Raw genomic sequence first — 24,123 nt, forward strand, 5'->3', positions numbered from 1 at the left:
GTCCAAAATGGTATATTTTCAACAATGTTTAAGATTTGTTAAACATCACGGATGTTAAGACATGTTTAAAAGATTTGGAAGAAAGATTGTACAAGAAAAACTCAGATTTTACCATATATTTTATAGCAGTGGTATTTTATAAAACATATAGATACAATAATTAAACTTAAAAAAAATTTTTTTTTGTTAGTGTCTTATTTCCTGACCAACCAATGGTGCCAGATACTTCTATACTTTTCTCCCATTTTCCCCGTCCTCTCCCAGGCTTGTTCATCTTTATATTAAAACCTGGATGATAGCTTTTGAGAGATTTTTCCCATATCCCTACTCAAAAGTAAGTACCATAAATATTAAAATAACTATTTATAACATGACATGTTAGTTGAAGTATAGTCATAGTATCATCTGTTGCCAGGACTTTAATAAAGTTTCCTCTCTGCATTATTTGTCCATTAACAAATTCAGAATCCTCAGAAAAGAAATCACTTGAAAAAAAGGAACAGTTTACCACTTAAAGGAAGCTTTCAGTGAATCCTTTTGCAAAGATAAAAATTGCTGACATTTAATCATGTGTGTAAGTATAGATTTTCTTTTATTAGGTTTGCTTTATTATGATTTGTTCTCTCAACTCACAAGTTCCCCAAACTTTTGAATCTGTATTTACTGTTACAACAAAGCAGCAAAATACCTGTGAAAGAGAACTGAATATGAGTCAGAATTGTATATTTGTGTGAACTTGAGTGTGTCTTTTATTTCTCTGGATCTAGTCCAAAGGAATTATATTAGATGCATGTTCAATTTCTTCCATTTCTAAAATTTGATGATACGTTGTGATGCAACACCTACTTCCGTTATGTTAGAAGCTTTTAATCAGTACCTACAGTACAAAAATAGAATTTACTAAAAATAAGGATCTGGTGCTTTTCTTCTTGATGTGATGTAAGCTATTCTTAGGACACATTCTAGTCTCTGTCATATGCATAATTCTAAATAGATTTTTCTGACTGTTCAGATATTCAGAGAGCTTGAGCAATCTGTGGGCTATGAATCTACCTGGACCACAAGTTAGTGACCAATATTCTGATCTGCTCTTTTGAGGACATTTCAGTGAACTTAATTAAGCTTATTTTCTCTTATATCATTAAAATGGATTGTAAGACCAAAGTTTAACTTGAAAGGTGACTATATGCTCTTTTAAACGGAAAGCAATATTTTATTTTAATTGTTGGAACACTTGTCATGTTTCTATTTCTATTGATTTTACATCATTATCATTGAATAATGTTTCCAACAATGATCCTATAGAAGATAAAGTCTAAACATAAAAGTTGAAAGTTCATAAGTACATCAAGGATGCCATAGAGCTGATCTTGTAGAATTATAGCCATTGACAATTGTAAGGGCATTTACATGAGAGAGTTTATAAAGAATTCTTTCTCAGCAGATCAATTATGTTAGAAGCTATTGCAATCAACCAACAACTCTACAAGGCTTAGGACAATTACCTGATTCTTATCAATGGGAGGTACAATCATATCAGACTACACAGTGCACCTCTACCTCCATTTGCAACTCAGGTTGCACACTTTCCTTCCTCTCCATGTTTCTTCCCATTTAGGAGAAATAAAACTGCAGAGCTTGTAGTACTTCACTGTCCTTATTTAGTGCCTCTTTAAAATGTAAACCTCCTAATCCAGAAAAGGGATGGTCTTTTCTAGCATCGCAAGCTTAGCTCAATAGCTGGCACATTGCAGGCACTTAACCAATGTTTGTTAGTGTCTTTAATCTATCAACAGGAGAACTGAGGCCCAGAGATAAGTCAAGTGGCTTGTCCAAAGCCACTCAGCTTATTTGGCGGCAGAATTGTGAGTCCTCGCTTTTGAAAGTCTAATAATCTTTCTGCAGAATCACACCACATAAGGCAATGCCGTTAGCCTATGTACATTCCAGTTATTCCAATTATTCTTTTATCTTCTATCTGCTTTATAACAATATTCTGAGCAGACTTGCTCCTTGAACTCCTGAAAACCAAAACTCGCACTCATCCATGAATATACCACCTTTGCCCCTACTCTATGCTCTGCTTGTTTTGCACATTTTGGAATCTTGCCTGTGCTTTCAGAGCTAAGAAATCTCCCCATTGTAATTGCCTGAGTGTCTGCCTGATGGTCATTAGCCACATAATCCCAAAGCAGCCAGAAAGCAAAATTTCACTTACCACGTATTTTATCTTTATTGATACACAGTGTGATTATACCTCTGAAGAGTTAATGCTCCAGAAATATTAGGTATGTTCATATGAGATCCATGAGCCATTTCAGATGATAAAAAAAAGTACCACTTTATGGAATTCGAACCAGTCCATTAACTTTGCATTGCATAAAACTATCAGGTTAGGATTTTTAATTGAATGGGTTTGAACTTTCTTAGTGGCTATTTCTTCCTTTCTATATTAAAATCTCACCCTTATTGCTGCTGAGTATATAAACAAGCATATACATATACAAACACTCCACTTAATTAAAACCAGAAAGCTCATTCACTTAATTAGTTAGTGTGAATAAAGCACCCTTTGGAAAAGATGCTACTAACTTTTGCTGCTTTAGAAAATCAATTTAACAGATATTAGTGACTCTCTTTGACTCGGTATAAATTGTGTTCAAAAATGTGCCAACATTTACATGCACACACATTTCAGATGCCTCAACAAGACATTAAACAAATTCATAGCATATATAATCAGAAACACTTTACCATTTGTAGAAAAACTAGTGAAGAACCTCTTGATTTTTCTTTTGAAATTTTCTCTATGGTTTAATAATAAAACCTGTTAGATACTGAACACTCAGTATTCTTCTAAAATGTTTCATGTGAGCTATCTTCTGCCAGTGATAACAAAAGCATTATCAGAAAGTGTAACTATTGTCTCCACATATAGATGAGGGAACTGAGACACATGTAGGTTAAATAGCTTGGCCAGTGGTAGAGTTTGAATTTCAATCCAAGAAATCTTGATTCCAAAGTTGGCACATTTAATCATTGGACTGTACCACCCTGTTAATCAAAACAAGTATAAACTTTGTATTTTATTTGAAAACATATTTGCCTAGCTATTCTCAGGTGTCTATGAATATTCTAGGTATATTTCATTGTTCAAATGTAAACCTCTCTGTCATCTAAATTCTACTGGGCATTGCATAACACATCTAAAATAATTCTTTAGTCTCTCATGCACTGATTTACCATGCCCATCTGTAATAAAGGAAATGTTTCCCTAAAACTATTTAAATCATCTCTCTTATTGCTCATTACTTTGATTTTGCTGACTCAAATGTTATTTTTTATTTCCTTAATATTTTAATACTACTCAGTTTGGAAACCTCCCCTAAATTATTAGAAAATTCATAGACTAGGTATCTGAGTAAACCAAATACTTTACAGCTTTAGTGTGAGCTAAACGTACATAATATACTTGTTGGAACCACCTTTAAGAATTTATAAACTACTGTATTATTCAAAGCTCAAGCTGAATAATGATCTGATTTTCAATCCCATCAGGGATTAGAAACTGAAATTTACAAGAAACAGATGAGTAAAGTGGAAGTGACCACTTACTACTGAAGAAGGAAGCTTGGATACCCAAAAATTCACACAGATTTGTGTTTAATAATAAATATTCAAAATAAGGACACACATTATCAATAAAGAGCAAAAATTTTTTAAATTCTAGTAGTCTGGAAAGTTATAAATAATACATATTACAAAAATAATTATTTAAAAAACAATAAATAGGGTGTGGAGAAGAGACAACCCTTGCACACTTTTGGTGGGAATGTAAATTGGTACAATCATTATAGAAAACAGTATGGAGGTCCATCAGCAAATTAAGAATAGAACTATCATACAATCCAGCAATTCTACTTGTTGGTAAAGATCAAAAGGAAATGTATCACTCCTACTTATAAGCTATTTATTTGGAATTCTTTGTTTGCTCAGTTATTTAATGCCTTGCTCTGTTTTGCTCATTTATCTGCCCAGTTTTAATTACCCTGTTAATTTCTGAATCCTCTTTGGAATTTTGTCAAAAATACTAGGAGTAAAGTGAAAAAATATATAGCCAAATTCTAATAAATAAGAATTAAGTATTTACTGTGATAAAATCTTTCTAGCGTTGTTGGGGTTTTATAAAGTGTGATAAAATAGGTACTGTAGTATAAATACATTAAAGCAGTGCAAGCAACCAGGAACTACATCATCTTCCTCTATAATTGATTAATTTCTATTGGATAGGCATCTGATTCTATTATTACCAAAGACAGAATTAAAGTAAGCATTCAATCTTTAGAAATAGGCTAGTCATTACTGTAATTTTCAGCATGTTATTAAAATATACACACATGATTAAATATTTCAAGTCAATTTAACTGCTAATAAGGAAATGTTATAAAAGTAGAATAATGCTTCCCAAATGTCCAGGTAATACAAATATAGCCAGAATAATGAAAAAACAAAAGGCAAAGAAATGATGAAAGGTAAGATGAAGAGTAAAGGGAGTCAAGGAAGATAATTTAATGGAAAAATCTAGGAAAGAAGAAGTAGAAGACAATACAATGAATCAAAGATAATGAGACTGGAGAAGAGAAATTAGCTGTAGAAAATGGTAAATTCTGAGATATGCATTTAGACTATTTACAATTCCATTTTGGGTGGATTTAAACAAATGGCAAATGTCCACTAAGCAATCTTGACTATTAAAATATTTCAGATATAATAAGGTCAGGAAAATCGTGAGCCTGTCTTAATTTGTGTCTGTCTTAAAAAATTATATTAATGTACAAACATAACAGGCTTACATTAATGAGGTTTTCTCCTATGCATGTTAAGTATGCAGAACCTTCTCTCTTGTTACTTTGAGTCACCTATGTATATGAGGAGGATGGATTTATTTTTTAAACTGTAGTGTGTAAATAAATACTAATAAGTAAATAGCAAATAAGATATTTTAAATATATGAAAACTATGCTAATACACTATTTTTAATGCTTTGCATTAATAGACACCTTTGATTAGCTCATTTAGTATCTATTTCAACTTCTTTCTATTGTATTTTCTTAAAGTACAGATGCTGAGAAATTAAAAATTGTATTTTCATATTTTCTTATAACAAGGATTCAAGATTTTATTTTATTACCATTCATTATATGTTCTCATGTATTCTTTGAATTTGGAATTGTACAAAGTGGAAAAAGGCAAGATGTGAAGCATCCACTCTACTGAAGTATATCACCAGCAATATGGCTCTACATTTGATGACCAATTGATTTAGAGACTTTCTTTTAGCAATAACAGCAGTTTCCTGATTGTGGCATCATTCCTACGTAAGCAACTTCCCTATTTTGAACCATTGAGCTGCATCTTGCAGTGCGATTCTGGAGATGAAGGGTTGTTTTTGGAATTTTGGCATGAAGCAAGCTCTATTGATGACATTTTCATCCATTAAATATCTGGCAATGAATAATTTTCTTTGTAGGTTTCAAAAAGTTGTTTGTGTTGTCTATAACAAACATATAGCTAATAAACTATATGAAAAAGAAAGGATTAATACATAACCTCTGACACCTAAAGTAGGATTTTCAAATTTAAAGCAAAAAAAAAAAAGGGCTTGAAAGGCAGGTTTTCCAAAGAGAGATAATAGTATTTTAATTTATTTAGCTCTGAAATTTAACAAGAAGCATACTAGACCACTTCTAAACAGGTTGCTGAAGAAGCAAAGGATCCAGTATTTAGATAGAATATTGAAGAAGGGAGGAATTCAATGCCTATTCCTGTCATTATGATTGATGGGACAAGACAGGTGATCCAGGTAAGAAAGACAGAGGTTAAAACATATGTGTTTTGATATTCTCTGTCCATGTTTTGTCCCAGAATGTAGAGGTGTATAACATCATGAAATGTCAAGGCAAGGCATCGCTATACTTCACATTTGAAATATTTGAAGGAGATTTTCTTGAAAGTTGCCCTATAATAGAATTTTGGGAGTGGCCACGTCAAAAGGCATCTCAAGGAAAAACTGATTAAGGTAGAAGGAAAACAGAATGTTGCTTTCCTGAGCACGTCTTCAGTCCTGCATGGTATGACTGAGACTTAAATGCGCATGTATGTCATACAGTTAAACTGTGTAAAGGAGCAGAGCAGATAGTTAGAATGCCTACTGTATAGATTACCATAGCAAATCATGAGATTGTACTAGATCAGAAGCTGTGGTGTAGACTGGCTGAGTTATGAGCCAGGTAAAGAAACATGGCAAAGCTGAGAGAAATTTCACATCCAATAAGATCCAAAGTGAAACCAACCAGCCTGCCTACATATGTACTAGCCAAACTAACAAATTAAAAATCCAAGATTAGTTCTTGGATTACTTCAGCATCAGATACCAGTATGGTGATCAGGAATGGTAAGCTGAGATCTCAGTTATCAATCCAGAGAGAAGCCGAGACTAATTCCATTAGAGAAACCCTGATGATACGGAGAACACAAGGTGAAGTTTAGGAGCTTATTTAACCTCCATCCCCACAACTTCATGAAAACTACACACCATCCCCGTATTTCCAGGCACTTCTGGTGAGGGGCAGAGAACTTGAAAATACTCAGCATTTTGTGAAAAGAGAATGAGCAGTTTCTCTAAGGGGCTACTGATATATTTAACCAGATTGAACTATAATTTCAGTTTTGATTTTTGTTACTTTTTCTTGCTTCCCAGGGGGGTAGGCTACTTGAGGAAAATATCATTTATATTAAAAAATTAAAAGACTATTTTCTTTTACTATTAGACTGTGGCATAGGTTTATGACTATGTTCAATTTGGTTATCAAAAATTAACTGATTTATGACTAAATAAGATTGATTTTACTACTGTAATGACTATAAGTGAAACACTAAAATTATTAAAATGCTAAAATTCTGAACTACAGGATCTTTCAAAAAGCATGAAATGAGTGTAGGCATAGTTACACTTTTATAGCTTCCCGTTTATGCTGACAAACAAAAAACAACTAGATAAGAAGTGAACAATTTATCAAATTTTATTGTCAGTGATTTTGTACAGTTTTCTTTTTTAAATTATTCTAATTTTTAACCATAAATTATACCATAATTGAATATTGTTATTGGTATCTATTGGTAATAGATTATTCTATACATTGGTATAAAATTCCATGAATATTAACATGTATGGAATTAAACATCATCAAAATTACAGTTCAGAAAAGATTCATCACCTTTAAAAAAATTACTTGCTTTATTACTTTATAATCCCTGCCACCCCCCATACATCCGTGCACCTAACCCATGTCAACCACTGATATGTTCACTAATATTGTACTTCTGTATTTTAGAGAATATAGTATAAATACAGTCTCACAGCATGTAACTATTTGAGTTCTTTCACTCAGCATAATGCATTCAAGTTATATCTAAGGTTTCAGATGTATCAAAAATTGACTTTTTTAAAACATTGCTTAATTGAACTATATTATAGGAATACAGATGCTGTAAACATTCTTATACAGGTTTTTATGTGAACATAATTTTTATTTCTAGCTATATAGGAGTAATAATTTTTGGCCATATGATGAAAGTATGTATAATTTTATAGGAAACTTCCAAACTGTTTTTCAGAATGACTGTACTATTTTGCATTTTCACCAAAAATGTGTGCAAGTTACAGATGCTCCACCAAGTTTTTAGTACTTGACATTATCAGCATTTTAATTTTAACTACTCTAAAGGGTATGTAGCAGTAATTCATTCTGACTTTAATTTACATTTTCCTAATGGCTAATGAACATTTTCTATATGCTTATTTGTCACTGTTAAATCTTCCTTGGTGAAATGCCTGTTCAAACATTTTGCCCACTTTTAATTTGATCACTGTTTTTTTAATTTTTAACTTAATTCTTTATACAAATATATGTGTATATAGGTACATGTATATATGTATGTCTGCATTCCTTATACATTTTTATGTATATATTCCTTTGCCAGATTTGTATTCTATTAACCATTTTTTTAAAAGCAAAAATTATCAACTTCACTGAATCTAGTTGATCTTTTTTTCTTTTTATTCTTCTTCTAAGAAAATTTTGTCTAACCCAGGTCACTAAGATTTTTTTTCTAAATATATTATATTTTTATATCTTGCATGTATATCTATGTTTACTTTTGTATAACATATGAAGATTAGGTTGAGGGTTTTTGCTTGCTTTTTTTCTGGTGCATGTATATCCAACTGTTTCAGAAATGGTTGTTGAAAAATCTATTATTTTTCTATTTGCAGTTGTGTTGACAATTGGCCATAATTGCATTGGTCTATATCTGGTTTCTCTCTGCTACTTCATTGATCTATACTTCTGTCTCATCACTGATACCACATTGTGTTGATGACTGTGGCTTTATAGCAGGTCTTAATGTATGACTTGCTATAAAGGATAGAGTAATTCTCACAAGGATAGGTTCTTTCTATCTTATATTTCATCTAAATTGTTTTAGCTATTCTATATTTAGCTAAATATATCTATATTTCATCTAAATTGTTTTAGCAAGTTCACTTGCTCTCCTTACATAGCTTAGAATTATATAAAATTTAGAAACAAAATTTTAGATTTGCTATAATTTTATTGAAATTTCAGTAAATCCAGAATCCGTCTGGATAAAACTAACATCTTTACTTTGTGGAGTCAACAAATCTCTGGATATTTTATGTCTACCCAATTATTTAGGACTAATTTTATTCTTTCATTAATATTTTGTATTTTTTCATATACCTGTACATGTTTTGTTAGATTTATATCTAAGAATTTATGAGCTATTATAAATATTCCTTTTAAAACATTTTATTTTTTAATTATCCATTTCTACTACTTAAAAAATATGGTTAAATTTTGCATGAATCCTGTGATCTTGTAAAATTCACTTATTAGTTTTATGATTTTTAAAATATTTCTTGGCATTTTCTTTTCTTTCTTTTTATAACAGCTTTATTGAGGTGTAAGTGATATGCATATTTAATATGTACAGTTTGATTATTTGAACATATTCAAACACACTTGATATCATCACCACAATCAAGGTAATAGATACATTCAACACCTCTCAAAGTTTCCTTCTGTACTTTTGTTTTGTTTTTGTTTCAATGGTAAGAACACTTAATATGTAACCTACTCTTTCAACAAATTTTGAGGCATACAGTACTGTACTGTTAATCATAGGTTTGTCATACAGTATATTTCTAGAACTTAGCTAACATCACTGAAATATTATACCCATTAAACAATTCTCCATTTTTCTCACCCTATAGCCCTGGAAGTAATAATTACCTTTTTTTCTCCTATGGATTGACTACTATAGATACCCTTTTACAATATTTGTCCTTTTGTGAATGGCTTATTTCACTTAGTGTAATGTCCTCCAGGTTCATCAAATGGCAGAATTTTTTTTCTTTAAATGATGGAAAACATTCCTTTTTATATGTATGCCACATTTTTTTCATTAACCTCTCAATGGACATGAGTTGTTTTCATATATTGGCTGTTGTAAATAATGCTGCAATGAACATGGCCATGCAGATATCTCCCTGAGATTCTGATTTCAGTAGTTTTGGATATAGAATCCAGAAAAGGAATGTAAACTCAATAAGAATTAAAAAATCAAATAACCAAATTAAAAAGTGGGCAAAAGATTTGTACAGATATTCTTTATAGAAGGCACACTAATAGCCAACAGATAGATGAAAAGATGCTCAACATCATTAATTATCAGGAACATGCAAATAAAAACTAAAATAGCATATCACTTCACACATATTACAATGACTATTATGAAAGAAGAAAACAAAAATGAACAAGAGTTTCCAATGATATGGTAAAATTGAAACCTTCATATACTATTGTTGGGAATGTAAAATGAAGCAACTACTGTATTAATCCATCCTCACATTGCTATAAAGATACCACCTGAGACTGGATAATTTATAAACAAAAGAGTTTTAATTGACTCACACTTCCACATTGTGGGAGAGGCCTCAGGAAACACAATTATGGTGGAAGGAGAAGCAAATACCTTTATCACAAGGCAGTAGGAGAGCAAGAGAGTGAGCAATGGGAAGTACAACACTTTAAAACCCTGAGATCTTGTGAGAACTCACTCACTATCACCAGACCAGCATGGAGGAAACCATCCCCATAATCAAATCACCTCCCATCAGGTCCCTCACATGAAGATTACAATTAGAGATGGATTTGGGTGGAGACACAGAGCCAAACCATATCATTCCACCTCTGGCCTTTCCCAAATTTCATGCCCTTTTCACAGTTTAAAACCAATCATGCCTTCCCAACATCCCCTATAGTCTTAACTCATTTTAGCATTAATCCAAAAGTCCAAGTCTAAAGTCTCATTTGAGACAAGGCAACTCCCTTCTACCTATGAGCCTGTAAAATCAAAAGCAAGTTAGTTATTTCCAAGATACAATGCTGGTACATGAGGTGGGTAAATGTTCCCATTATCAATTCAAGGAATTGGCCAAAACAAAGGGGCCACAGGTCCCAAAAGTCCAAAACTCAGCTGGTCAGTCGTTAAATCTTAAAGCTCCAAAATCTCCATTGACACCATGTCTCACATCCAGGTCATGTTGATGAAAGGGGTGGACTCTCACAGCCTTTGGCTGCTCCATCCCTGTGGCTCTGAAGGCTTCAGCCCTCGAAGTTGCTTTCACCAGTTGGCCTTGAGTGCCTGTGGCTTTTCCAGGTACATGGTGCAATCTGTCAGTGGATCTACCATTCTGGTGTCTGGAGGATGGTGGCCATCTTCTCACAGTTCCACTAGATGATGCCCCACTGGGGACTCTGTGTGGAAGCTCCAACCCCACATTTCCCCTCTGCATTGCTCTAGTAGAGGCTGTCCATGAGGGCTCTGCCCCTGTAGCAGACTTCTTCCAGGACATCCAGATGTTTCCCTACATCCTCTGAAATCTAGGTGAATGTTCCCAAAGTTCAACTCTTGTCTTCTGTGCACACCCTCAGGTCTAACACCATGTGGAATCTGCCAAGGCTCGGAGTATGTACCCTCTAAAGCAACGGCTAGAGCTGTATGTATCTTGGCCCCTTTTAGCCATGGCTGGAGCTGAAGCAGCTGGATTGCAGGTCATCAAGTACAGGGGCTGCACAGAGAAGCAGGTCCCAGGTCCCCACCCAGAAAATCATTTTTCCATCCTAGGTCTCAGGGCTCATGATAAAGGGGGCTGCCATGAAGATCTCTGAAATGTCCTGGAGACATTTTTCCCATTGGCAATTAATATTCAGCTCCTCATTACTTATGTAAATTTCTGCAGCTGGCATGAATTTCTTCCTAGAAAATCAGTTTTTCTTTTCTACTGAACGGTCAGGCTACAAGTTTTTCAAACTTTTATACTACGCTTTTCTTTTAAACATAAGTTCCAAATTTCAAATAATGTCTTTGTGAACACATACAACTGTACATTTTCAGGAAAATTCAGGCCATCTCTTGAATGCTTTACAGCTTAGAATTTCTTCTGCCAGATATCCTAAATCATCTCTCTCAAAAATTCTACACAGCTCTAGGACAGGATAAAAATACCACCAGTCTCTTTGCTAAAGAATAGCAAGAGTGACCTTTGCTCCAGTTTCCAATAAGTCCCTCATCTCCGTCTGAGACCACCTCAGCCTGGAATTCGTCGTCCAGATCATTATCAACATTTTGGTCAAAATCATTCAACAAGTCTCTAGGAAGTGCCAAATGAGTATTTGTATAACTATATATATAGTTATACATATATATTATATAAATATATAACCATATATAGTCATACAAATGTATATATATATGACTATATATTATTTATACAAATATATTTATATAAATATGCAATATTTATATAACTATATTTATATTTGTATAACAGTTATATATATAACATATATAACTATATATAACTATATTTATATTTAAGTTTTTTGTATAACATATATACAGTAAAACAATATATATACACATATATATATATATATATGTTATACGTCATACATGAATAATGGGACACTTTGTAAAAGGCAAGAATACTAAATGGTGTCTGCCATATAAGAGAATGCACTTTAAAGGAAAGGAGATCTTTAGACCATAGGAGATGATAGATAATTTAGTATGTGTTGGAGTGGAGTTTTATGGTGAGTAAAAGAAGCAAATGAAGACAAAGAGAATGGTGATGCACAAGAAAATGTTGAACTGAAAATAAAGACTGCTTTGGTTTAGTGTCAGTTTTAATAATTGGGAAAATTCTCAAATTTGGAAATCATAGGAAAAATATAATGTTTGAAATGTTCTCTCCAGATTTAAAAATAAGAAAGTTAAAAAAATCACCTACAAATTCTTAAAATTAATAAATTTTATTACAATGTCATGTGTAAAACAATGCCATCTTATTTTGTTTCACCATGGAATAAGGTTTAACTCTCTGTCTGTATGTAATATATTCCCCAAGTGCATCAAAACACTAGATTACTTACCACTTTTCTTGCTCAGGAATGTATCTTCTTCTTAATATGGTGCTCACTGTTTTATACTTGCAATTTTAGCATTAGGAAATGTTAATAACAAGAGTAATGTGTTATGTGTGGATTAGTTACCTTCTTAAACTGACCTTTATTTTGCATACTCATTGCTATCAAATCTTCCAAAGAATGAACATGCTCTTTCTCTGAATTGAGAAGCACTATTTATAATGGAATGGAGAGAGATGTATACACAAATCTAGGTAGGAACTTTGAGTTGCACTTACATGTGGAATATTCTCAATATTTGTTGAAACATGAAAACTATTGAGGATTTTCATATATTAAAAATTGTTTCTATTCCAGAGTCATCCTTGAAAGGGAATGTCTTAAAAAGAGAAAGCCTCAGCCAGGCACCAACCACCTCTCCCCACCCCACCACTCCTACACCTCCTGCTTTTTTGTGCATATGCATGTTTCAGTTAAATCACTGACAAGGAAACTACCAGCCTTATGTTTCTACTAATGTTAGGAACAGCACATAGAATTTGTAATGTTAAGTATAACAGCTGATCATAGTATAGAGTAGTAGAAAAGGACAAAAAATGATGCCATTAACCATGCAAATGTGTGCCACATCTGTACTAAATTGTCATTTGCATGAATACAGCTAAGGCAAGCAGGATTACTGTCATTAGAGCAATGCTGTTTGCACTGCTATATTGTACTTAAGGTTGTGTGGGTGTTTCCATTTATAATGCCCCCCTTCTTTTTAGGGGTTTGTAATTTGGTTGTAATAATCTGCTTTTGGGTGAAACATTACTACAAGTTCACAGAGGGGGAGCAATTTTTAATTACAAAATTGGATTCAAATTGGTACAGTCATATTTTATCTGGAGAAAAGCATTTAAGAATACTAAAAAAAAAATGATGTTCCCTTCTAAAATACAATTCATTAGAATAGACTGTGTAAGGATCTGTTTTTTTAAGGCTTAAGACAGAAAACTGTGTTTTCACATTTTCTCTTTGTTGATTTTGCATAATCTCCCACCAGGAGACCAATACTATGTAATTAGTCAATTTTACTTCTTGACAAACTTCTGAAAACTATTATTTTAAGTGGACATTTTATTAATGGTTTTATCACCCAAGCTCTTAATAAACTACATATTGTGTATTAATATAGGGTCTCTTTAGAATCTAACAAGACACAAAGTAGTGCATATATATTAAAGAAAAACTTTTAGTTTTGCCTACTTATAGAATAACAAGTTACTTCAGCATTTGGAAAGGTTGGCAAGCAGTTTAAGTGCTATCATAAGATTTTTAAAAATAATCTAAGATGTAATTATGACTCACAATTATCAGTTAGAACAACTCATGTATAGACTTTTTATATTCTGAAAAGAAGGGCTTAGAAATACATGTATGTATATACATGTGTCTATTAATCTGTCTTCTTTGTTATATAGTAATGGTTAAAAGCAGAACTGAAGTTAATGCTCACTCATTGAATGGAATTATTGGTGATTAAATTAATTAAGGTTGTTTCTATAATACTCTAAGGAAAAGATAGTCGTATGTTAGTTTTAGTAATTCCCATGGCTGTTGACAATTGTCATTTTGTAGTTACACAACGTATGTGCACCACAAACCCATACACATTTGTAGATGTTTTAGTTGGGATCCTGTCGGAAAATAGATGACACCATCAGATAGAAAAATTGGAACAGAGTTTACTAAAGGGACTAATTATAATGGCAGGAGTGGGATAGAGAAATGCTGCAAGAAAAAGTGCAGCCACTTGGGAGTAGTAACAGAGAGGCTTAAATAGCATACCTCAGCCTGAAGGGCAAGAGGAAGAGGCAGTTATCAGAACATGGAGAGAGAGCTTGGGAGGGGCCCTCCTGATAGAAGCCAGGACCTTTGGTCAAAAGAAACTATCCCAAGGTAATCTCTCAGAGAAGGCACAGGGAGAGTAGACCCATGCGCATTCATTTCTCACTGTTGCAATCATCTTGTAATGTTCACTTTCGGCCATTGGAGGGACAAACAGAGGGCAGGCAGCACAGTAAGTCACTGGAAGCTCTTAATTTAAATGGCTTTAAATCCTAAAAGTAGCTATTTAATAGCATCCGATAGCTATTAAAGATAACTTTTTGCAATATTAACCGAGACCCTCAATCCAGTGGCAGCATGTGAATATTCTGGCATATTTTAAAGTTATTTTTGCTAACATTCATGTTTATGCAATCTACTACTTTTTGAACTTTCAATTAATTCATCAATACATCAATTTACAAACAACTTATGTAGAGCCTATTATATAGCAAACAGGCAGTCCTGCAAAATAGAGTTGGATATGACATGGTCTATGCCATTGAGGGGAGCAAAATGTGATGGAGCAATAGCAACTATAAACAAATGACTATAATTCCAGCATATGTGTTGTTGTTAGCAGTACAAATTGACTGCTATCGAGAGATGAGTAGTAAGGGATCTATTCATAACAGAGGCACAGAAAGACTTATGGAGTACATCTTAATTGGTCTGGGCCTTAAAAGGTAGCTAGATTTCAATAGGCAAAGGGTAGGCTTTCCTGCCTGAGGGAAACCATAGTATGAGTCTGAAAGGACACAATAGTTAAGGCATGTTTCACATGGGAGCAGTGTTCATTAAAAACAACAGCAACAACAACAGTCATACAAGCTGATATCTTCTAGGAGGAAACTTTAACTGTTATTGCATGAAATTTGTTTTGTACTGAATATGAAAGAGCAAGTTTCAGAATAAGGAAGTAACACAATCACAGCAGCCCACTAGAAAGATTGTTCTGGCTTCTGCAATTAGTTTGAACGACTTTGGAGAGTCACTGTGTGTAGGACAATTGCAAAGGAAATAATATCAGTAAACTGATATTCATTGAGACGACAAGGATTGAAATAGAATGGAGACCGTGGATTGCAAAAAGGAAGGGCTATAAGAGAGATTTCATGATGTATTCTCTGACATCTAAGAATTTCAATACTATATTTTAATGTGAAATTGCTATCTCAGATCAACTTAAAAGAAAAAAAGAAATATTTAGATTTTCAGATGTATCACTGTCTAGTATCATGTTCTCCTGAATATAAGTTTCTTTTCAATATGCTTTTACAAAGCCAAGGGAGGCCAATCGCTTTCTCCTCTGCCTCCCTGCGGCTCCAACAAGTATCATTATCTCTAATCCCAGCCTTGCTCATCCTGCTGAGCATCCAATAGCTATTAAAGATAGCTTTTTGCAGTATTAACTGAAGCCCTCAGTCCAGTGGCAGCATGTGGATATTTTGGCGTATTTTAAACTACATTTTTTGAATGGCTTATTAGAATTTATCGAAGATATTTTGCGTCTAAAAAACTTACTCATCTTACCTGACTTGGAGCACACTGCTAGAAAGTTGTATGCTGTTCTTATTTGGTGATTTATACTGATGAAGAAAATTTGCTTACTACATTTGTAGGTCAATTGATTTTGTGGAATTGTAATTTATTAATTTCATGATGATAATAACAACAGCATTAATAGCACCAATAATATTTAAAATATATCAGTCAAGTAAAACACTAAGACATTACTAAAAATAATAAAACACATGATCCCTTTTTAAATTTCACATAAACACGAATTTCTTAGTGTAACTATTAAGCCTCCAATCCTTTTCCCTTTCAATTTTTTCCCATCATGTGTGAATGCTACTTGTTAAGTTTTGAAAACGCTATTCCTGGATTGGGAAGTTAAGACCGTGAGTTTTGTCCCCACTTTGAAAGAGTTGGAAATATCCCTATGAGCAAGTTACTCTGAGTGTCTCTGGTTCTTCATGGCCAATTCTGTTAAAGAGTTGAACTTGATATTTAATCTCCTTTGCAGATAATTAACATGATGTCTTATTTCAATTTCAAATAATATCCATACATCAACAGTGTGAGAGATTTGCAAAAATAAAATGTTAATAATGTATATTATAAGATTATAAGATAGATTTTGGAAATCACTATGCTTCATAATGACAAAACGTGGAGTTCAAGGTTTTGTCTTCATGATACCAGTGAAGCAAAATATACACACACACACGCATATCCATATATGTACACACTTGCCCACACACACATATACAAATCAGTCAGTAAGCATATTTGCAAACATCTGGATTTTTACATCATGGAGACCACAACTTCCAGATGCTTTCACTAAGGCTTAGTGTTAGGCATATTTTTAATACAACCATTGAGAATCTCGATATAATTAACCCTGAAGAAAAGTACATGTATGGCTTCTGTGTGTGTGTGTGTGTGTGTGTGTGTGTGTGTGTGTGCGCGCGTGCGTGTGCATGCATATATGAGAGGAGGTAAGGAAAGAAGGAAAAGGCCACTTTCCTACACCACTAAAGATTGCACAGTACACCTGCAACAACTTGCTGAAAAAATGAGATAAATTCTTCATTTTTCCATGTTATTGTTAGCTCGACTTTGGTCCCAGACTAAAAGGAATGATTTATCATTTCTTTAACTTTACACCAACAAAGCACATTTATTTCAAGCTTATTTCTGTCTATAATTTAGTGAGTGTGTTTTCACAGTGTCTTGTGACTTACCCTGTATTTTATTCTATTTGAATTCTTATTGTTGAATAGATGCAAGCATGTGCTGTCCTTGTATTCCTCACTGTGTCTGTTTTAGAAAGAGGTTGGGGAGAATTCTTTCAGTGAGCTGCAGAACTGTCGGGGTCACCAAAGAATTCTGCTTTCCCTACTCGTCAGTTTAAGTTACTGTAAAGAGCATCAGCTCTTAAAAATGCATGACTTTATGTGGCAAAATGTGTCAAATGGTTTAAAATAATACAATCCTAAGAACCGTAGGGGGTAGGAGGGAACAGTAAAAAGAATTACTGGTATTTTCTTCCCCTATATCCTATATTTATAGCCAGTGCCACACATGTGAGATGCAGTCATTTCCTCCAAACAAGTTTTGCCAAAATTACTGCATTTACTACTATTACATGTATTAATTATCTCGATATGTATGGCTAGAGTCCCTGTCTCTAAATGCCCCTGTGCTTTGACATGAAGAATTCTTGCTCTCATCTTTAAGGTGAGGAAGATGTCGTTGAGTGTCACTTCAGGACGAAACAGTGTAAAACTTTAAGAATAATCAGAGCAGAAGTCAAATTCTTGGTGGAATCACATGCAAGTTTTAAAACAATCCTATATTTTTACCTTAAATGAAAAAGTACACATAGAATATTGCATACATAAAATATTTCCTAATTATGCTGATACATTTTTAAAGTTGTGTCAGTACACACTTTACTAGCATGCTCTGGAGTACATGTAATTTTAAGGCAAATCCTTATGAGGCAGGAAATATTTTCAGCTTTCTAATATGTGGTTGAGATATTGGGTATATTATGTACCTAATCATGAGGAAAATAGTCTTAATTGTATTCCAAGGAGTCCACTAGTTGAACCATTAACTACTTTTTTCTTCAAACATGCTAACTTAATTTTGTACCTTCAAAGTCACATTCCACATCCTAGACTGTATTCACTGATGATACCGAATTCAGCAAAAATATGTGTGTCAGTTTATGTAGACAAAGCTATCTTTATTCATGCAAATTAAGTGGTGTACAGTGGCACAATCTATGGCCTCAAAGGATCTTTGGTATGTCACTGTGGGTTTTGTTCACAAACTGGTGCACTGCAATTTTGCAGGTGCAAATTTTGAAACCTCTTTCAAAAACATGGCACATCATTTCATTCCTGAAAAATGATTGGTATGCTAACCTAAGAATTTCATAGTGCAAATTATATTTCATTCTGTAAACTCATGAAGACCTAAATTTAAATAGATTGTCACCATTTTCTCAATCTAAAAGCACTGAGGAAACTAAATATATTTGAAGGTATTTTTCTTTGTAAATTCAGGCCCATCCTATCTGTTGAAGCTAAGTCAACAGTTGGCAAGGAACTCCCTCTTGTGGTCAAACATTCTTAATTAGAAAAAGAGATTTTGTACTCAACTGATGTTCTGGATTGTTAAAACATGGGTCACTTGTAACTGTTAAGATTAACAATACTGATATAAATGCTTTTACTGAAGCAATTCATTGCAAATTAGGGCTAAATTCTGGAACATATGCTCTTAATTTTTCCTAAACCAGGGCTTTGCACTGCTGTTCAGGATAAAACCACTTTGAATTGCAATTTCTAAGGTTTCTTATTACTTTAAAGATATCATGGCACTCATTAACATTTATTTGCACACACAAAACAGACACGTAGAGTGTAAGACATTTATGAATTGAGTATTGTAAGAAGTGAAAATTCTCTTTATTTTGATCTCAGTACTTTTATTTCTAATAGTGTCTAAAACTGTAGCACTGTTGAATATTTCTATAAGCAGTGAGATAAAGAGTTCCCATATGCTGTTAACCAGTGCTCTCCCAGAGTACATGTGGCAACAGAGTTTACTGTCAGAGGTAATGCATGCCTGAAACCCAGTCAAAAATGCCCTAAACACTTATTATGAATGAGACAAATTACTAGACACATAATGAAACTGACAAATTGTAAGCTTTTTTTCAGGTTATTTGACTTAAGCAGTGCCTCCAACTCCTTCCCAAGATTGGTAATAGACAGACACTATCTGCCCTAGTACTGAATATGCAATTCATTTCCATGATAGTAAATTAAAACCTGATGCCAAGAAGCCCAGGATTTGTCCTGACAGCACATCAAAGCTTGTCAAAAAAGGCTGTGCTCTCAGATCAGGTCACTGCTGCCAGTTCAAATACTAACCATACAATCTGAAAACTTCTTTTGTGGATGACTTTCAATATGAGTAAAGGAAGGATACAAAGTTAGAGTCATTATTTAAGAAAAAACAGAGAGAGGTGCTGATTTATAAGTTCCACAGTTTGTGCAAGGAATGTCTACATATAGAGAGAGCTATTGCTGTATGTGTGCTAGTTCCAACATACCTTTGCCTGCCTGAAGTTAAACACTCAATTAATCATCAGCCAGATGATGCACTTATGCTTTCTTTGCGTAAACTAGATAAGAATACACATAAAAGGACAAAATTGTTTGTCTTTAAGTTTTTGTTCCCATTTCCTAGCTCCTCTTAGCATTAAGTTCTATTGGCTCTGGTGTATTCTGTCTTGTTTTCCTTATTTTTTAAATATACAAAACTGAGTCGCACTATAGAAAAATCAGAAGTATCCACATTTTTATATTGAAAATGTAATAAGCATTTGTGTTTCCCAATATGTGAGTAAATTTGTAATCATTGTAGTAACCTTATCTCACAGACATTAACTCTTTTTCATGCCTGTTTTAACAATCTGACTTTTGATAACAAGCATAGTCTTTATTACATGAATGAATTGTAATGTATTTACTCAAACCATCATAGCTGGAAATGCTTAAAATATTTTCAACTTTTCTAATATTAACAGAAAAGGATATTCACTTAGTTATATCTTTATACACATACTTATTTAATAATTTAAACTAGTCTCAAATTAGTGATTTATGCCAGATGAAAGGTGACAACATTTTGATTAATGTATTTTTACTTTTAGTTAAAAATGGAATATATTTTAGTGAGATTTTAAATATGATTCATGGATTCATTTTCAATTAAATCAAATATGGAATACATAAAGATTATTAAAATAATATTATTTATGTAATATTTTTCCCTAAATAAAAATAACTTTCTATCACCAGAAAAAAAATTAATTAATCTTTGAGCACAAACTCAGCTTCTTTGCAAAAGAAATAATGTTAATAATCAATAAATTTATAATCCAGGCTATAATCACCACCTATATTCTTTTACTCTATAATTTTGCTCTACTCCATAATATTATGACGTTATAATACTTTGGAAATTAGAAGAATATCTTTAAAATACTGAGTTCTTTGCACATTTTGAAGAAATTTAGAGTAAGTTACTTTCTCTTAAAGGTAATTATTGGTTTGTAATATATTTTCCTGCAATATATTTTCTAGAAGAATAATTTATGTCATGAGGATAAAAAGAGTAGGGTAATAAGTATCTGTGTAAAAAATTTATCTTTCTTAGCTGTCTTTATATCTATCTTTCTATTCCACTTGTTTAATCTGAGATTCCATTGGTTGTAGAATGTACAATGCATTTTGGTACCATTAAGGAAAATAAAACCTCCACCAATGATAATTATAACATTGACTCTAAGAGAAGATTCTCTTTTAGAGAACTTAAAAGTTTAGAATCAATGTCTTAGAATTAATGCACCATATATTTAGAGGTATACAATATATAAAGAAATGTAAATAATTATCTAAAATTATAATTATATAAACCAATAAGAATATATAAATATAGGGATAGATCATAGAACTCTAGCCATGGTTTTAATGATTCTTTAAAAAAATTAATTTTAATTAAACTTATTAAAATTCAATATGACCACATTTAACACCTTAACATTTTTTTTCTAGAGTTTGTATTATGACTAGAATAAGTATTTTTTTCTAGAGTATGTATGTATGTTTTGGCCATCTACAGGTTATAAAATATTATATAAAAAGTGTCTGTAAGAAAAAAAACCAACACATTTCTCTACAGTCAATGCATCATCTCTGCAAATATTTTGAAAACCTGGGTAAGGTTTTGTTCAAATACTGAATGAATATAAATACCTTTCACATACCATTAATAAACTTAGAGTCATAAAGAAAGTAGAAAATACATTTATATCTCTTTACTTTTATATGCATATAAGTATATCTGAATCTAAGTAATCTGGTTTTAGAGAATTACAAAGTGGCTCTTGATAAAACAGTGCAACTGATTTTACACAATATAAATTTTAAAGTTAATAAAATTTACTAAGTCTAAGATGGCTGGCCTCCATTGTCTCTTCTGTGCCTATGGCAGACACTGTTTACCATGTTTCTTTAAGATGTCATCAATCATGAGACACACCATTATTTTATGTTCAATTGAAAAACAGAAAAATACTGTTGCCAACTAGACTGTGACATGCCACTGATTCCGAGACACACCCCAATTTCAGAGAGGGAAAATGATCTACTCTAGAATATATGGAACATTATCGTCAACCATGACACATTTTTCTAGTAAGTTTGAGTACAGCCTCAGAGAATTTTGCAATGCAACATTATCTATAGACAGACCAATAGAGATGAGAAATTGTGATATGGGAATCATTAAATATTGAGAATTCCCTGTGACAGCAAAGGAAAATTTGAAATAGTCTAGTAAGGGAAAAGGTAGAGGCCTCAGAACATTCTGTGCCTCTCTGATACTATAGTTTAAAAGGTTCATTTGCTGAAGGAACTTCTCCAAAACATATTTTTCTACTTTTATTTATATATCCACAAGAGACTGGAATTTAAACAGGAAGAAGGAAAAAAAAAAAAGAGGAAGAAGGAGAGGAAAAAAAAAAACTTGCATTAGCCAAGTTTTGTGTTCATAGGTATTTCATGTATATCTTTTATTTGACACTTCCAGGTAATTAAACACTTTTTATCTGCTCCATTTTTACAGATAGAAGACCTGAGACTTTGGTAAGTAAATAATTTCTACAAATTAACACAGCCCTCAGAGGCAATTGTTGGAATTGATACCCAAATCTGTCTGATTCCAAATCTTACGTCTTCTCCACTACCTCAAAACATTACTCTGGAATTTATTTGCAGGAAATTTGTTTCACAAATCTGTTCAGCAAATGAAGACATACCTGTACACAATCAAAACCAGAATTTCCTGATATGGTCTAGATATTAGATTTATAATTTATTTTATCTGATATATTATGGTTATTTGCCTACTGTTTGACAACCTCCAGAAATATTTGCCTCTGACATCTGATTACCACTCCAACTCCTTACTATTCTTTATATTATTCACACTTACTCTTCGTTACCTTTGGCTGTAGGCTTCTGTGTCTTGCCATTCATTTCAAGATGCTGGGGCTAGTGTTTCTCAAATTATTCTGTTAACTCTTTTGGTCTGACTCAACTATCACACAAACTTACAAAGGTGGAAATGCTTCTGAATTCCTGGGCTAGCCTATAATATAGTTTTCAGTAAAACAATGTATTTTATTTGTTGTGTCATCATGTCTTTTTAAAATAGAATATGAATTAGCCTAATGAATAAAACGTTTCATTTTAAAATTACTGAAATTCCTCAAACATGTTCACTGCATGTCAAAGTAGAGACGATTTAGGGTAGAAGTGAAATAAGATCAGTTAGCCACAATATTTTTGGAGGAAATTCACTGCGCCTTTTAGCAAACCAACTTACTTGTTCATTCTAAGGAGACATTTTGTTCTTTTTGGAACATGCTACTTCATTTTAAGTTGTTATCTGTGAAGAAGCTGTTCCCTCTGGTGCCTGAAACTACTGCATAAACCTGTTATTTTTTTGGGGGTGGTCGGTATGACTCTCTTGGGTATGTTACTCTGGTTTAAAGTGGCCCCTCAATTGTAAATGGTCAAATTGCTACATGGACCATTTATACGGTGATATTTCTTCATGAAGCAAGAATGAAATTGAATGTTTCTGTGCCACACCAGGGACCGAACATGCTCCAGTAGATAAGCCACTGGCCTGAGGATGTAAAATCATACTTTCATTTTGATCATATGTTTTGCTGTCTATATTGAGCCATAACAAGATTTTTAAATCTTGTTCATTTGAATTCAGATATTAAAAACACCAAAGGAAATAATTTTAAATATTAGGTATTTCACTTAAACTGAAATCAAGCAAGTACTTAAACCACTACTTTGGTGAAAAACATATTACTGAATATATCGTATATTTTTGAAGGAGGAAGGGTGTCACAAGAACAACAACAAAAAGAAACATTGTTTATAACCGCAGTGTTACTCTATGATTCTAGGCTGCCTGTGAATGATGAAACTGTGGTCTTTAAGTACTTGGCAAGATTTTAAAAACATTTCGTGGAAAGTCAACATAAGGCTATAGGTAAAATGTTCACATCCTTGACTGACTGAAATTATATGATCTATTTTGACACTATTTTTAAAGCACTCAAAAATGTTATTGGTGGTTATTAAATGTTTAATTTTAAAAATAGAAAAATAGTTACAGCTATTGGTAGGCATTCTAGATCCATCAAAGAAAATAAAAGAGATAATTTATGCTAAATATGTTTGCGCATAGAAGGTTCGTAATTCACCTTCTTTGATGTTAAGCTTAACAAAAAAGACAGTTTTAAGAATAAGAAATCCCTTTGTGAAACATTGAGTATCAATAATTTCATAATTTAAGGAAATACTTAAGTAATTGCCATTTTAATGTATAAATATTAAAATTTTCTCAGCCACAAAATATAAAATATATGTTCTTCCCTGTTATCCTGTTTTATTTAATGAATGTAGTTTCTTCCCCTTGAACATTTTATAGTGAATGGTTATAATATTAACTGGCAATCAATTCAAGTGAACCTCGTCTACTATTAGATGTGAGATGATTGAAC

General features: G+C 32.8%; 1 long non-coding RNA gene across 1 annotated transcript in view; it reads right to left on the reverse strand.

Moving 5' to 3' along the window:
* The window catches only part of LOC119472179, a 103,364-nt gene extending 79,555 nt beyond the window's left edge, over positions 1-23,809 (reverse strand). The window contains exon 1 of the long non-coding RNA XR_005201288.1: positions 22,530-23,809. This is a non-coding gene — a long non-coding RNA (uncharacterized LOC119472179). The remainder of the gene's footprint in view (positions 1-22,529) is intronic.
* Between the last annotated feature and the right edge of the window lie 314 nt (positions 23,810-24,123).

Source organism: Cebus imitator, unplaced genomic scaffold, assembly GCF_001604975.1.
Source record: "Cebus imitator isolate Cc_AM_T3 unplaced genomic scaffold, Cebus_imitator-1.0 Scaffold88, whole genome shotgun sequence".
Lineage (NCBI taxonomy): Eukaryota > Metazoa > Chordata > Mammalia > Primates > Cebidae > Cebus > Cebus imitator.